Below are 16,233 nucleotides of genomic sequence, written 5' to 3' on the forward strand. Positions count from 1 at the left end.
GTGTGTGTGTGTGTGTGTGTGTGTGTGTGTGTGTGTGTAGTGCTGGGGATGGAACCTAGAACCTTGTACATATTAAATGAGCTGCACTCCAGCTTCCATCTGTTTTTCAGGTGGGCAGCAGTGACCACATTCCTGGTCTTGTAACTTTGGTTTTTATTTTTTTTGAGGCCATGTCTTACTGTGTCATTCAGGCTGGCCTTGAACTCACTGTGTAGCCCAGGCTATCCTGGAACTTGCAGGGATTCTCTTCCTTTAACTTCCTGAGTGCTGGGATTACAAGTGCGTGCCATAAAGAAGTGACTTCAAAGAATAGCTGAGGAAATCAAGGGGAAAACCCTTAAGCTATTTTAGCGTAAAGATGGGTGGCACTCGTTGAATAATGAGACCACTAAGAGATGCCCAAGTTGGTAAGATGTACTTCCTCTCACTGCATAGTGATCTAACTCCAGGCCTCAAGTAGCTGAAGCACAGAGGAACCTCGAGCTTTTGTTCTGAGTCAGCTTCTTGATTCTGTGATTGTATCTGTGATTCTGGTGATTATATCTACACCTGGTGAGCGGAGGGTGGCTGAAGTCCTAGAATACCTGCTGACTAATTATAAAAGATTCAGTCTCGCTGTGCCTGAGTTATTCTCTTTGCCCTATGGGCTCATTATTTTCCTTTCAACATCTTCTCTTTCCCCAGAACACTAGAACTTGGCCAAAGCCTGTAGCATTGTAGGAAATTCTGGCTTGAAAAGGCAATAGGACTTGGGTTGAGGATTCTAGTAATAATCCTGCCACTTGCTGTGTGACTTGTGGCAGGTAGCTCAACCAAAAGACCTCAGAAGTTCTTTCCAAAACCCTTCCCGCCCTGCCCAAAAGACTGAGCTGTGAGTTGGGTGACATCTCCCGCTGGTGACCTCATATTGGACTTACTCCCTCCCAGAGCTTCTGGGTGGAGCTCTTAGGGCTGTGCTCTTGGCAGTCAGAGCATTACAACCAGCTGATCCTATCAGCATCACACATCTGCACTGCAGCTTGGGATGTTCAAGTTTAAGGCTCAGTTAATCATGGTGACACATTGTCTCCTCACTTTGTCACACTGATTGCGGACATTGAGCTCTTCACTTGCAGGCAGATCTATCTTTAGTATGCTGATTTATTTAAATCATAATTTGCATTAGAAAGTGAACTAGTGGTAATGGGGGTGGGTATGGTTTTATTTTTAAAATTTTGGCAAGATATTTGCAGCTCTTGCATTTTCTCATACTTGAACGTGGTGTGTAAATGGAACGGGCCCAAGTGAAATAGAGATCATCAGAGATGGTTGGGATTTGGCACTAACACAGTGCTACCCATCCTGGGGCTTTCGTGTTACTTTCAGCAGTGCCTGCAGTGTTTACTTAGGCTTTGTTGCAAGGTAGAAATTAAACAGAAACTAAAAGCTTGTGGCATGATCTCCAGCACCTCAGTGGATTGTAGTAATCGTTACTTTATAACACATTTCGAGAACCTAAGCAAAAAAATCTAGCTGGTAAATCATAAAAAATTCCATCCAGTAAGATAAAATGTCAGCCCAAGTTAACCACAAGAAGGTAGTTCTTGGTGGAAATAGTTGTTACTTTTGCAAGACCTATAATAGAATTAGACTACAGCAGCAGAACTATGTCGTGTTGTATACATTTTCCTTTCTTTACTTCTTCAATTAATAGCTTTTTTAAAAATAGAATTTTCCCCCAGTTATAAAAGCAATTGTTTCCATTGAGGAAAATCCTGAAAAGATTAAAGCAAGTAAGATTCACTCTAAATCTTACTTAAGTTCACCCTAAATCTAGAAATAACAGCTGTTAACATTGTAGTGCCCAGATACGAGTATATTCCTAAATATATTTTATTGCGTAAGTGTGCAGTTCTTCCCTATGTCCTGTGTTATAATTGGACTGTTTGCTTTATTTATTTTTATTTTTTAAAAGGAGACCCAGAACCTTAAGATTAAGAGAATTATATTTGCAGTTCTCCCTCACAGATTAATCATAGGTGGGTGCTGCTGTAGAGGAAGAGAGAAAATGTGTGACTAGCATTTTTATTTTTAATTTTTGCAGTGCTGGGAATCAAACCCAAGCCCTTGTGGGTAATAGGCAGTTACTCTACCACTGAGCTATTCCCCAGCCCACTCCAGTATTTAAATACTATAAATAATGCAACAGAGAACATCTTAATGATGGCTATTTTAGTGTAATGACAAAGGTACAGTTCTGATAATTTTTAAAGTTAGATTCTTTAATCAATAAATGATTCACCCTTTATTCCCCTCAGCCCTGTCAAGACTGTTTATTCACATTTGTTAAACTCCCTTTTCCTAAAGACACACCACACCAGGCCTTAGGTGGGCTGCAAGCCCTAGCCAGAGCTTAATAGTGCTGTTGCGTGTGCTTATGTTCATTGTCACAGTTACCTATTTGCCAGTTACACTGATTTTCTGTAGTTATATACTTTCTTTTATAGTATTTCTTTTTTAATGCATTTGGTACAGGATCTCACTATGTGGCTCCAACTCCTATTTTCAGACTCCCCAGCGCTGGGATTCCCCGTCTTGGTGGCAGGCTTAGCATGCTTGGGGACAGGGCCAGCACAGCATGTGGTGCCAGGGATTGAACCCTGGTCCCCACACTTGCCTAAGCAAGCTATCTTGCTGGCCCTTATAAACATGTTAAAGTGAATTTTGTTTGTTTATTTTGCTTTTGAGATGGTTCTTGCTATGTTTTCCACATTGCCCTTGAACTCACTATGTAGCTCAGGCTGACCTCAAACTCATGGCAGGTCTCCTGCATCAGCTTCCCTAGAATATGGATTTGAAAGAGAGTAGATGTTGAGAGAAACCTGTAGTACAGATTGGCACCAGTTGTGAATGTGCTGTGGAGAGACAGTGGGATGCCTGGAGCTCAGAACATGCTGCAGGCGTGGAGAAGGCGGTCTACTTTGGAGCCCAGCAGACGCAGCTTTGTCTTGCTCTGCAGCTTATTTGCTCCAAGGGCCACACTGTTTGCCCAAGTCTCAGATTGTTCTCCTGTCGTTCTCTTCAGAGCAGAAGGCACTTCTCACGGGGCAGATCGTTGGTGCTTGTCCCTGCACAGCCCCAAGGAGCAGGTTATTAGTGCTGTTCTCATCTTACAGAGTGGCTCAGAGGGGAGGAGTTGGTTCAGAGTCCCAGACCTGGAGACAGTAGAGCTGGGTTTCACTTGCAGGTATATCTGAAGGGTTTTTTTTTTTTTTTTCTAATTGAGCCTCTTCATCCTCTTATTTGTTTATTTTTTTCTTGTTATACTTTGTTTTTGAGACAGAGTGTCACTCTGTAGTCCGGGTTGGCCTCCAATTTGCAATCCTCCTGCCTCAGCTGCCAAGTACTGTGATTACAGGTGTGCATCCATGTTCAGGTCCACCTCTTCCTTTTTGATATGTGTTTTACTTTTTGTCTCTACCCAGCTGAATGGCAGTGTGATGAAAATGAACAGCCTCTGAGCATAGCCTGTATTACTGCAGCATATTCTGAGAGGTGGATGCAGCCCAAATGGCCCTAGGTATAGGAATGGAACAAAGTAAATATGATGTGAGCCAGATGTGGTGGTGCAAGCTGTAATCCCATCAGGGAGCCTGAGGCAGGAGGTTTGAGAGCTCAGGGCTCACCTGGGCAACATGATGAGGGCTACCTACCATATCTCAATAAAAGAAAACAAAATGAAAAAGAAAATGTGGTATATACATCCTATGGATTATTTCTCAGCCTTTAAAAGAAGGAAATCCTATCACATGTGACAACATGGAAGAATCTGAAGGACATTATGTTGAGTGAAATAAGCCAGTCACAAAAGGGCAACCACTATGTCATTCCATTTATATGAGGCATCCCGAGCAGCGAAAATCATGGAAACGGGCTGGGGAGATAGCTCAGTAGGATAAGTGCTTGGCTGGCAAGCTCAAGGGCCTGAGTTCAATCCCCGGTTCTGCAAAAAAAAAAAATCATGGAAACAGTATTAGCAGGGCTAGGGGTGTTGGGGATGTTGAGATGTTTGATAGGTATAAAGTTTTGGGTCTTGGTAAAGTGCTCAGGCGGGCCTTGAACTTGCAGTCCTTCTCCCCCAGCTTTCCAAGTAGCTAGGGACTGCAGACTACTGCCGCTCCTGGCCTCAAAGTAAGTATAATTAGCATTTCCCAACTATGGTATACACTTAAAAATGATTAAATGGATTGCCTGCTGTGGTTGCGCATGCCTATAATTCTACTTGGGAGGGAGTCTTGAGACAGGATCAGTTGAGCCCAAGAATTTGGGGCCAGCCTTGGCATTATAGTAAGACCCTATCTCAAAGCACCAGTGACAGACACATAAAGTTTATCCTATTAATCATTTTTGTTCTTGTTGTTTGAGATGAAATCTTTTTGCTTGTTAGCCTCACCAGTTTGAACTCCCAGGCTCACACAGCCCATCTACCTGCCTCAGGCTCCTGATGCTAGGACTACAGGCATGTGCCACTTTTGTGGAGTTTTGAATTGGTTGTTGTTTGTTTATGGTTCTAGGGTTTGAATCCAGGACCTTTGCCCCAAGCTAAATCCCAGCCTTTTTAATTTTTATTTTGAGAGAGGGGATCATCAACACATTTCCACTGGCTTGAATCACCAGAGGTACATGCAGGACTGTCCCATCAGGCAGCGTGTACCACCTGATGGGACTGTCCCATGCTGCCTGATGGGACTGTTATGCATGTACCACTGGTGGTTCAGAACTGCTCAGCAGTGAGATATATGAATTTTATTTATTTATTTATTTGATATAGGGTCTTGCTATGCAGCTTGGACTTGGTGATCCTCCTATCTCAGCCTCCCCAGTGTTGGGATTATAGGCTTATACTACCAAGTTTCATGGCTGCTGGGGTTCTGGGACCACCACAGCATGTGGGGCCAGAGATTGAACTTGGGTCTTGTGCTTGCCAGGCAGGCACTTAGCATGCCAAGCTATCTTCGCAGCCCTGAGACATGAATTATGACCCTGTTGTGAATAGGCTGGGCTCAAATTTTCGATCCTCTTGCCTCAGCCTCAGAGTTCTGAGACTGTAGGAATGTGTGTACCATCATGCTCTTTGGATTGTATTGTGTTTACTAAAATTAAAAATATATTTAAAGGGCCAGCCAAATAGCTTATCAGATTAAAGTGCCTGCAAGTAGGCACAGGGGCTGGGGATTTGATCCCCAGGCCTGCCATGCCAGCCCCACCCCTGGGGAGCGCTGAGACCATAATTGAGACTGGGCATTGTGGCATACACCTGTAATCCCAGCTCTTGGGAGGCTGTAAACAGGCAGATCACTACGAGTCCAACCTAGTAGTGAGGCCCTGAACACCCTGTAGACCCTTCCCTAAAATTTAAAAAAATAAAAATAAAAATAAATATATATATATATATATATATATATATGCCATTGGCTGGGGGATAATTTTCTACCCATTGTGGAAAACCTCAAGCATGTAAAAAGCATGTAAAAATATAAAGTAAGGGCCAGGGAGATAGCTCAGTAGAATAAGTGCCTGCCTGGCAAGCACAGGGTCTTGAGTTCAATCCCCAGTACCACAAAAAAATTTAAAAATAAATAAATAAATAAAAATAAAGTAGTGGAGGGCTGGTGAGATGGCTCAGTGGTCTAAAGCACATACTTAAAACAAGCTTAGCAAAGCACAGGGACCGCGGTTCAATCCCCCAGCACCACATGCCAGCCCCGCCCCCTGGTGGGCTGAGCTGGCCACACACACATACACACACACACAATAAATAAATGTAAAAAAAAAAAATATGTAAATAAGTTACTAAAAATATATGAGTTTTTAAAATAAGAAAAGTCTGGTTTTCAATTTTTTAAAAATTATTTTGTTTTATTTTTTATTCTTTGTGTGTGTGTGTGTTTGTGTGGCACTAGGGATTGAACTCAGGACTTTGCACTTGCCAGGCAGGTGCTTATGCCACTGAGTTATCTCTCCAGCCCATTTTATTTTTTAAAAAAAATACAATATTGAAAAAATTAATTGAAATGATATACAAGGGTCGCCAAGATAGCTCAGTGGACTAAGCACCTGCTTTGGCAAGCACAGGGACCAGGATCCGATTCCTGGTCCTGCATTCCATGCCAGCCCCATTCCTGGAGTGCACTGTGTTGATGACCAAGTCTGGGTATGGTGGTGCAAGCCTACAATCCCAGCACTAGGAAGGCTGGAAACAGAAGGATCACTACGAGTCTAAGCTGTATAGTGAGACCCTATACCAAATATATAAATTTGAAAAAAAAATGATATAGACTTTAACTACCCAAAATAATGGGGGCTGCCCAAATAGCTCAGCAGATTAAAGCATCTGCAAGCAGGCACAGGGGCCAGGGGTTCAATCCCTGGTCCTGCCATGCCGGTCCCACTGTGAATCCGATCTAGTAATGAGACCCTGTAGACCCTTCCCTAAAATATGCAACAACAACAAAAATAATGGGAATTTGACAATGGTTGTTGTATTGCCCAATGTTGTCTTCAAATTAGTTTTCAATCTTGAATCATTCACTTAATTGCTATGTGATGTGGACAGACTAATTTCGCTGAGCTTCCAATCCTTATTTTTATTTTTTTTTCTTCCTCGAATGCCTTCAGGGCACTTTTGGCCAGCGGGAGAGTTGTGAGGTTCGAACTCCAGGAACCTGAGGCTGACAGCTTTGTGGAAGCAGCCACTTAAAGGACTGAGCTAGGGCCAGGCCCCGCAATCCTTATTTTTAAAATGAGGCTAGGCCAGGGAGATGGTTCAGTAGAATAAGTGCTTGCCTGGCAAGCACAAAGGTCTGAGTTCAATCCCTGGTTCTGAAAAAAAAAAAAAAAAGAAAAAAAAAAAGCTAATACCTGCCTTCCTCATAAGGTGATTTTGTGGATTAAAAATGAAGTAGACATGTAATCCCAGCACTGGGGAGGCTGAGGCAGGAGGATCATTGTGAATTTGAGACTAGCCTGGGCTACATAGTGAGCTCAAGGTCAGCAGAAGAAGTAGAGAAGGAGGAGAAGTGGAAGGACAAAGAAGATGTTAAGTTCTTAAAATACTGTGAGTCATAACTGTTTAATACGATGATGATGATGACGATGAAGAAGAAGAGGAGAAGAGAAAGAAGAGGAAGAGGAATAAGAAAAGAAGATGACAATGATGACGATGACGACATTAAGCTCTTGAAATCCTGTGAGTCGTAACTATTTAATACAATAAAATCCTGGACCCACGTTGATTCAGAGTGGGTATTCTATGGATCCGAATATATTTTTATGACTGTATTTTATGAATGTTTCACAATTGAATACAAAAAGGGGTTTTTGTCCTTTTCTCCACCAGGAGAAGTGTTGTTCGTTTGCTTGCTTGCTTGTTTGTGTCATCAAATGATAAAGGGTACAAGGTGCCACTTTTATTTCAGGGCAGGCATTTACTGTTCATCTACTTTGTCTGATCTTTTCAGGCTTAAAGATCTTAGGATACCTAAACCAAAATCAAGGTGCTAGACTTTTCTCCCCAAAGAAAAACTAGTTTTAGACGGGGCATAGTGTAGACCCTATACTAAATACATTAAAAAAAAGTCCAAAGTAAGCAAAATAAAAAACCAGCACACATAGCTACAGATCAGTGTTGCATGTATTTCCTGCATGTTTGTTATGCATATTGCACAAGGCTAAGCATTTCACTTTTATTAGTTTATTTAAACCTTAGAACAGTTCTTTCAGATAGGTGTTGTTTACTCCATCTTACAGAAGAAGCTATGACTTACTTAGCTTTCTCAGGATTTTGTAGTTAGATCTGTTTCTTTTGTCTTAGGGTGTTGGTGATTGGATCCCAGGGCCTCATACATTCAAGACAAGTGCTCCACCATTGAGCTCTACCTCAGCTTAAACCCAGACGTGAAACTTATGCCTTTGACCATGACTTTACACTCTGTCTCTTCATTTCTGTACCTAAATACTGTCTAGAGGTTTATGTCATTCTTTTTTATGCCTAGAGGTGTCATTCACCTTTTTTGGATAGAATCTCACTGCGTAGCCTAGGCTTCCCTGTGTAGCCTAGGCTGCTCTTAAAATTTCAGTCCTCCTGCCTTAGCCTCCAGAGTGCTAGGATTACAGGCTTGCTGAGCTATGTCATTCCTAGTGACTTTATAGTGTCCATTGTATAGATGTGTCATAATCTAACCAATCTCTTTATTGGGGAGTACTTTAGTGGTTAAATGTAGTGCTATTATATTTTTTTTACTTACTCATTTTTGTCTTTTTGAGACAGGGTTTCACTATGCAGTTCAGGTCGACTTTGAACTCATTTTGTAGCCTAGGCTGACCTCAGACTTGCAGCAGTCCTCCCTGCCAAGTGCTGGGATTATAGGCATGCACCCCCCCCCCCCAGCAATAGTGCTGTTACATACTTACACATCTTTGTACAAATGTTCAGGTATTCAATTATGTCCTTAAAATAATCCCAATACATGGAATTACTACTTCAAGGGTTGTTTATATTTAGCTTTCTTTTTCTTCTTTTTCTTTTCTTTATGATACTGGAAAAGCCTTGCATATGCTAGGCAAAAGTTCTACATTGAATTATGTCGCTTGTCCTTTGAATATCTGTTTTGAGACAGGATCTAGCTAAATTTCCCTTGCTGATCCTAAAGCTTTGACCCTCTTACCTCAGCCTACCAAGTAGCTAGGATTACAGGCATTCACAAGTGTGCCTAGTAGAGTTTTGACCCTTAAGTAAATGGTGCCTATTTGAGATGCCCTGGCTTTCATGGACCCAGAAAGAAGTGTTTTGGACTTTATTAGTTCATATAACTTGCTTCCAAAAAAGATAGCTGTGTGTATAAACAGTGCTTGTAATAAAAATATATTTTACCAGTCTCATTTTTGGCATCTTTATTGCAAGAGCCTTGAAGAGATGAGGTCACTTGACTTGCTACATTGACATTAAATAGTTCAAAATTCTGCCTCATGTGAGGTGCATACATGTGTTGCCAGCTACTTGAAAGTCCGAAGCACAGCAATTCAAGTTTGAAGTCAGGCTGGGCATAGTGAAAATCTGTCTCAAAATAAAAATTAAAGGGCAGGGGATGCAGCTCAGTAGTGTAGACATGCTGAGAATGCCTGAAACCCTGGCTCAATCCTCATAAATGAATGAATGAAAGTTTATTGCCTCATAGAAGCTTCAAGAGGAAGCTTCTTCTTCTTCTCCTTTTTTTTTTTTTTTTTTTTTTTTTTTAATGTATTTGGTACAGGGTCTTGCTACAGAGCCAGTATGGCATGCAGTACTGGGGATCAAATCCGGGTCCGTGCACTTGCCAGGCAGGCACTTGGGCTGCTGAGCTATCTCCCCAGTCCCCCTTCTCCATTAATTTGGCACAGATAGTTTTACTCCTAGGGCTCTTCATGCATAAAACATTTCTGTTACTTTATATTAATGGATAAATGTAATGGGGAAAAAATGAATTTTCACACCTCATTATTTGCTTACTTTCACAACATTTTATGTCTTTCTCTCCCTAATTTTATTTTTCCAGACCAAGTAATACACTCACATGATTCAAAACTTAGTGAAAAGTCTTTCTCCTACCCTTGGTCCTCAGCCACCCAGCTCTTTTAGGGAAAACTAGTCTTTTTATTTGAGAGCTATTGTTATCTGGTTCTTGCATATCCCTCCAAATAGGATTTTTGCACACATAAGCAAAGATAGAGCTATTCTCTTCACATAAGTTTCATGTCTTTTTAAAACTTCTGCAGGGCAGTGGTGTTATTTTTCAACCAAAGATGGTTTGGAAAAGTGTGTCATTCCCATTGAAATGATAACTGGCTATCATAGGAAGTAGAGAGCCAGAATTGTACTTGCCAACCTGATGCAGCTCAGGGATTGCAAACAGGGAGTCCTGATACTTCAAAAGCAATTAGAAGCAATTGTGAAAGAGACTAATGTTGATAGCGATGTGATGGATACAGAATAAAAACAGCTGCTTCCCCTGAGAGGAGCTTGCTCAGGGAGTTGGCTTAGGCTGGCTAATAGGGAGCTGCTTTTATCTTCTTGCTGGAGTGTTGCAGTGCTTTTCTGATGGCTCGTGTGATTTGTAGCCCAGGCTGCATTTCACATACTCTGAGCCCTTGAACTCTGGGCCAGGCAGTTGGCAGGTGTTTGCTTGGTCTGATCTTAGAGGATACTGCTGTTGCTGCGAAGGAACGCATTGATTATAGATGCATTAGTATGCATTTTGTGTGCCTGCACATTCCTCCTTCTTGCAGAGATATTCCTGGGGAATTGCCAGGCCTTTATTTTTGTCTCCATTTGAAGATATCATATGCTTGTTGAAGAGAATTTGGAAAACACAAAATAGTGAAAGAGTAGGGGGAATTACCTATAGTCCCATCATCTAAAGTGGACCATTGCTGTTTTAATGTATCTTATTTTTTTATAATTGTGATTAAATGCAGTCATTTGGTTTTGTAAACTGTTTTGTATAAGTATTTTTCATGCATGTTACTACAGAGTCTTGGTGAATGCCATTTAAAAAGATGGACTAGCGTGGCAGGTCTTTCTTTGTCAAGTCATGTATATTTGAACTTGTTCATAGACAGAGGTGCCTACTGGAGCCCAGCAGAAAGTATAATGAACAAAGTGCATTGGGTGTGAAACAGGAAGGAGGGGCAGATGGTGGGCATTGGTGAGCCCAGGTCCACCAGAGGGACATTGTTGTTCAGCTCAGTGTTGTTGCTTGGGTCACTGGTCAAAAACTGCCAAGTATTCCTGTACTTCCAGGGTAAAAAAATCTTTTTTTTTTTTAACTGTGAAATTGGTTGCTATAATAATTTAGGAAACAGCTGGAACTGGTAGCTGTTAATATTTTCTCCTATTTGCTTCAAAGCCTCATTCCTCCCCACCTTTAAGAGAAATGATAAAATATTACTGATAAAGTTGAAGTATCTTATTTTACATACTTTCCACTGCCCAAGTTGGCAGTCACTATTATAAATTGTGTATCTTTCTCTCTCTCCATTTTTTTGTATTATATACATAATTATATATACATAAATTTTAATCCATGAATATCATATTGTTTTACAAAAATGTCTCATAAAAATGATCAGTCTACAACTTGCTTTTTTACTCCACCATATTATTTATTCAGGCGCATGTGCGCGTGCCTGTGTGTGTGTGTGTGTGTGTGTGTAAATAAAACTCTTAATTCAGGAGTTGCCAAGCTTTTTCTGTTAGGGCCAGGAAATGCATATTTTAGGTTTCGTGAGCCATACCATCTCTGTGGTAGCCACTCAACTCTGCCATTTTAATGTTGTGTAGCCATTGATAATATGTAAGCAAAGGAATCTATAGCTATGTCCCAATAAATCTCATCTGTAAAAAACAGACAGTGGACCAGATTTGGCCAGTGGGCTATAGTTTGCTGACCCCTGCTTTAATTTATTACAGTACACTGTATTGTCTATAACATGAATATTTTACTTTTTTCTCTCTAGATGCCTGTTTCCTTGTATAAATGTGCTAGAGTTTTCACTAGAACATGAATATACAGAAATTTGAGTTGCTGAGGGCTTTGTTGCAGCGTGGTGGTTGTTTTTGGTGCTGGGCACTGAATCCGGGGCCTTGCTTATGCTAAGCCAGCATTCTATCACTGAGTTCTCCCAACCCCTGTTGTTTTTTAAAACACCAAGTAAACCCATAAAGAGTTTCAAGCACAAGACTGGAGGTGGAGCTGAGAGATAAAGTGCTTGCCTAATGTGTATAAAGCCCTGGGTTTGATTGCCACCACTAAAAAATAACCTTTCGGGTAGAATATGGTGAGTTTGTGACCTCTGCCCTAGAATCTCCTTAGGAGACCCAGTTTCTGAGAACCCAGTCTGCGCCTGGTTCTAGACTTCAAGAGGGTGCTGCAAGATGGTGAGCAGGGGCGAGGCTGCGCAGATCCAAACACAGCAGAGGTAAAGAGCGGTGGGAAGACTGGCTGCCGGGAGAATGTGAGCTGACTTTCTGCATGAACAAAAGAGATGAGGTGGGAGAAACTCCATTTTTTACTATAAGAGTCACTCAGACAGTGGGTGTTAACAATGAATGACAAGTTCTGGCAGAAAAGATCAAGAAACAGGTGCTGAGCTGCTGACCTGTGGTTCTTTCTTTCCTGGCAAGGCAGTGCATACCTTTAAAGATTTATCAGTCTGTAATTAGATGCACTAGAAGAGAAGAGATAATAAAGAAAGAGTATCAGGGCATTCTTCCAAGAAAACCCTCTCCTCTGAGGAGGACCCAAAACAAGATTTTGAGCCCTGGTGGCAGGAAATTAAATTAGTCCATCTTCCTGAGATAATTCATCAATAATATATGACATGTGTTCCATCAAGCTGGGTGAATTCAGAAAAGAAAGGTGCCCTGTGTTGAGTTAACAGATATTTTTAAAGAGATTTGATTAAGGGACTCATGATTTAGAAATTCATTCCTTTTTATAATTTTTTAAGATCGGTGTAGGTCATTATCATTCCTTTGGGTTTTTTATCATTTTGGAGAGCTCAAAATGTACACAGAGCTACAACTTAGCCCCTGAGCCTCTAGTCAGCTTGCTGCAGGTTTTTTGATACAGTCTTAGGGCCATATTGTTTTGCTAAGAAAATGTCACAGCTTTGCCCCTTAGACTTGGGTAATGTAGAGCAGTATGTATTCTTCCTGCTTTTACATTTCTTTTGTCTTCTCAAGTCAGGAATCTTGTCTGGCTTCCAAAGCACCACATCTAGGCCCTCCCAGAGGAGGCTCAAGGGGCTGGGATTTTCACTTGTACCCAGCCCAACTAGGGCTGTTGCAATGGAATAGAGCAAGACAGGCCTAGCAGCTGAATGTCCACACTTTTCAGGGCTCTTCCCCTAGAAATGAGGAGACACCTTAAATTGGCCATTCTAATGTCTGGTACTTTCTTCCTATCTGGCAAAACTCTTAATAGCATTTAAGGGTGATGAATGAATGGAAGGGCTGCCTTGTGCTTAGTTTTCTTTAAATGGCTTGAGACTTAGTTCTACCAGGTATTTAGATGTCAGTTTAATAGTTTTATTTTTGGAATAATGACAGTAGAAAATTTATTCTAGAGATATTTACTTTTTTTTTTTTTTTTTTTAGGGTCTCGTTATGTATGTAGTTCACATGGCTTTGAACTTTATATCTCAGGCTGGTCTTGAACTCATGGCAAGTCTCCTGCCTCAGCTTCCTGAGTGCTGGGATTATAGGAATGCACCACCATGTCCATCTTTTTAGTCATGTTTAATGGGTAAAAAATTAGGGATCACTTGTGTAATTTCTCGGATGAAATGACTTGGGCAGGAGGGTCTCCTTTTTTGTTTTTTCCCTTGCTCGGGGATTGAATCCAGAGTCTCATGCATGCTAGGCAAGCACTGTAGCACTGATACATCCCTGGTCCTGTATGATTTAAACCCATCTATATATTAATTTATAGAGTCCTTCCACCTTATAAGTGCTTTTTAGTCTCACAGTGATCAAGAAGGGGGGGAAGAATGTATAGAAAATGATTTCACATATGTTCTTCATTGTAGACAACAGTATTTTATTACATGTAACAACTGGAAGTATGAAAAGTAACTGTCTGTATTCCCACCTGCTTAACAAGGAACAATCTAAGAAGGATCAAAGGGGAACCCTGTTGACTCTGTCTGTTTATTAACTGGAGCAGCCCATCATTACTTCCTATTCTCCCACCTTTTTCCTGGCAGGGAATCAATCATTTTCTAGATAAAAGAATACTGTTTCACTGATCTAAATGGCTATTACTATTACAAATGTATTGTGTCCTTTGATTCAGAATTACACTTCTATGAAATTTTCCTTATAGATAAACTTTCCCACACACAAAATGATAGTGTGTCCTTGGTTTTTTGTAGCAGAGTATCAGAAACAGCCAAAATCATGTGCAGTCTGGACGTTCATTAATGATGTATCCACACAGTGAACATCATGCTGCTATCTAGAAGACTAAGGCAGCTCTGTATTTATTGAGGAAACAATTTTTAGGATAGGTTGTTGAGATAAGACAAGATCCAGGACATTGTATTATTCTGCATGACATGTTTTAAAAAGAAAGGGGTAAGATCATATGAATGCATACTTGTATGTGCCTCAAGTGTCTCAGGAAGGTTATAAATCTGTCAACACTTGCCTATAGGCAGGGGAACTGGGTGGTCAGAGACAGGCGAGGAGGCAGCATCTGTCTCCAATGGGGTGTTTTGGGTCAAGAACCATGGGAATTGTTTTGTTTTGTTTTGTTGTGGCCGGCACAGCCCTCTCTGGGGGCGGGGCTGGTGCAGGATCAAACCACTTTAGACTGCTGAGCTATCTTACAGGCCTGGAATTATTTATTTTAAAAAATTCTCTGCACTGAGGTCATCAGGACCTTTAGGTCCTTGTGTATCCATTTAATCCTCCCCTTCCCAAAGGATGTGTTTAATCATCATGTGTTTAATCACCAAGTTTTGTACAACAAAATAAAGATCTTTTTTTCTTGACTTCACTTTAAAAATTGTTAATGCCTATTTATTTGCATTCAGATTCTATTAAATTGTTGATTGAGTCTCCTCTCTGCACTGCATTGTACCATATTCTGATCTTCATTTAACTCGTTTTGCACAGGCCAGTTTTTGCTGATGCTGTTAGAGTTGAGAAGTAGTATCAACACGAGCTAAGAAATTCAAACAGCATAAATGCAGACACAGTGAGAACTTCTTTCTCTCTAGACCTCTGGGTCCCCTAGGCCTGCAGTTTCCCAGCTGGGGCTGCCACTGTTACAACTTTTACATGTATACTTCTACTAGTACTGCATGCATGTTAAGCAGTAACATAGTTACATGCCCATTTTTATACTTTTGATTTTTTTAGTAGACTTGATTTTTAGAGGATTTTTTGGTTCTCAGCAAAATGGAGCACAAGAGACGGAGAGTTCCATATATTTCATGCCCTACACTTGTATAAACTTCCATTGTTGGGCCGGGGAGATAGCTCAACAGCATAAGCACCTGCCTAGCAAGGTCCTGAGTTCAATCCCTTGTACCAGAAAAACAAAACAAAACAAAGACTTCCCATTGTTAGTATCCCCACCAGCATGATGTGATTTATTTTGTTTGTTTGGGTTTTTTGGCAGAACTGGGGATTGAACTCAAGCCCTTGTGCTTGCCAGGGAAGTACTTACACTGAGCCATCTCCCTGGCCTGCATGTTGTGATTTAGTTCAACCTGTAGCTCATTGCAAAGGCCTTGGGTTCAGTCCTCCCCCAAAAGCCAAAAATAATATTTATTTTAGTCCCCTTCTAGCTGGGTGTGGTCTTAACACAATTATGGTTTGAGTGCTCATGGTGACAGAGGTACAAAGATCACAACTTCAAACCTGCTTTGAGCAACTTAGCAACTTAAGAAGACCCTGTCTCAAAAAATAATGAAAAAAAAAAAAAGACTAGGGGTGTGGCTGCTGTATTCAATTTCCAATTCTGAAAAAGATTAAAAAAACAAAACAAAAAAACCTCAGTCCTCTCTTGATAGCAGTTGTAGTTGTCCACAGTCTGTTGCTACCACAAATGACTCCATAACCAATATTCCAGTACAATATCCCGGGATCTTTATAAGACAGGTGTATCTGTAGGGGAGTAGGGTACATTTTTTAGAAATTGCTAGATCAGCTCTTCCAGATATGGTGTCTAGAGGCTTTCACAATGATCCAGCACCTGATGTACCATCGTAGGCTTTCCTGCAACACTGCCTCTAACAAAACTAGGCTGTCTTGAACCCCAGGGAATGTAATTGTTCCGCTCTATACCAAGAAGGTTGGGAAGGCCCCCAAATCTGCATGTGGTGTGTGCCCAGGCAGACTTCGAGGGGTTCGAACTGTGTGGCCTAAAGTTCTTATGAGTGTCTAAAATGAAGAAGCACATTAGCAGGGCTTACCGGGGCTTCATGTGTGCCAAGTGTGTCTGTGACAGGATCAAGCGTGTTTTCCTTATTGAAGAGCAGAAAATCATGGTGAAAGTGTTGAAGGCACAAGTACAGAGTCAGAAGGCTAAATAAAAGATGAGGCTATTGCAGTAATAAAAGAAATGAAAAAAGAATTGCTAGATCAAAAGACAGTGACCATTTTATTTTATTTTTATGATACTAGGGATTGAACACAGAACCTCACAT

General features: G+C 41.0%; 1 protein-coding gene across 1 annotated transcript in view; it reads left to right on the forward strand.

The window, feature by feature from the left end:
* Kif3b (kinesin family member 3B) overlaps positions 1–16,233 on the forward strand; it is a 44,375-nt gene that overhangs the window by 6,896 nt on the left and 21,246 nt on the right. The window lies entirely within an intron of this gene.

Source organism: Octodon degus, unplaced genomic scaffold, assembly GCF_000260255.1.
Source record: "Octodon degus isolate 3935 unplaced genomic scaffold, OctDeg1.0 scaffold00037, whole genome shotgun sequence".
NCBI lineage: Eukaryota > Metazoa > Chordata > Mammalia > Rodentia > Octodontidae > Octodon > Octodon degus.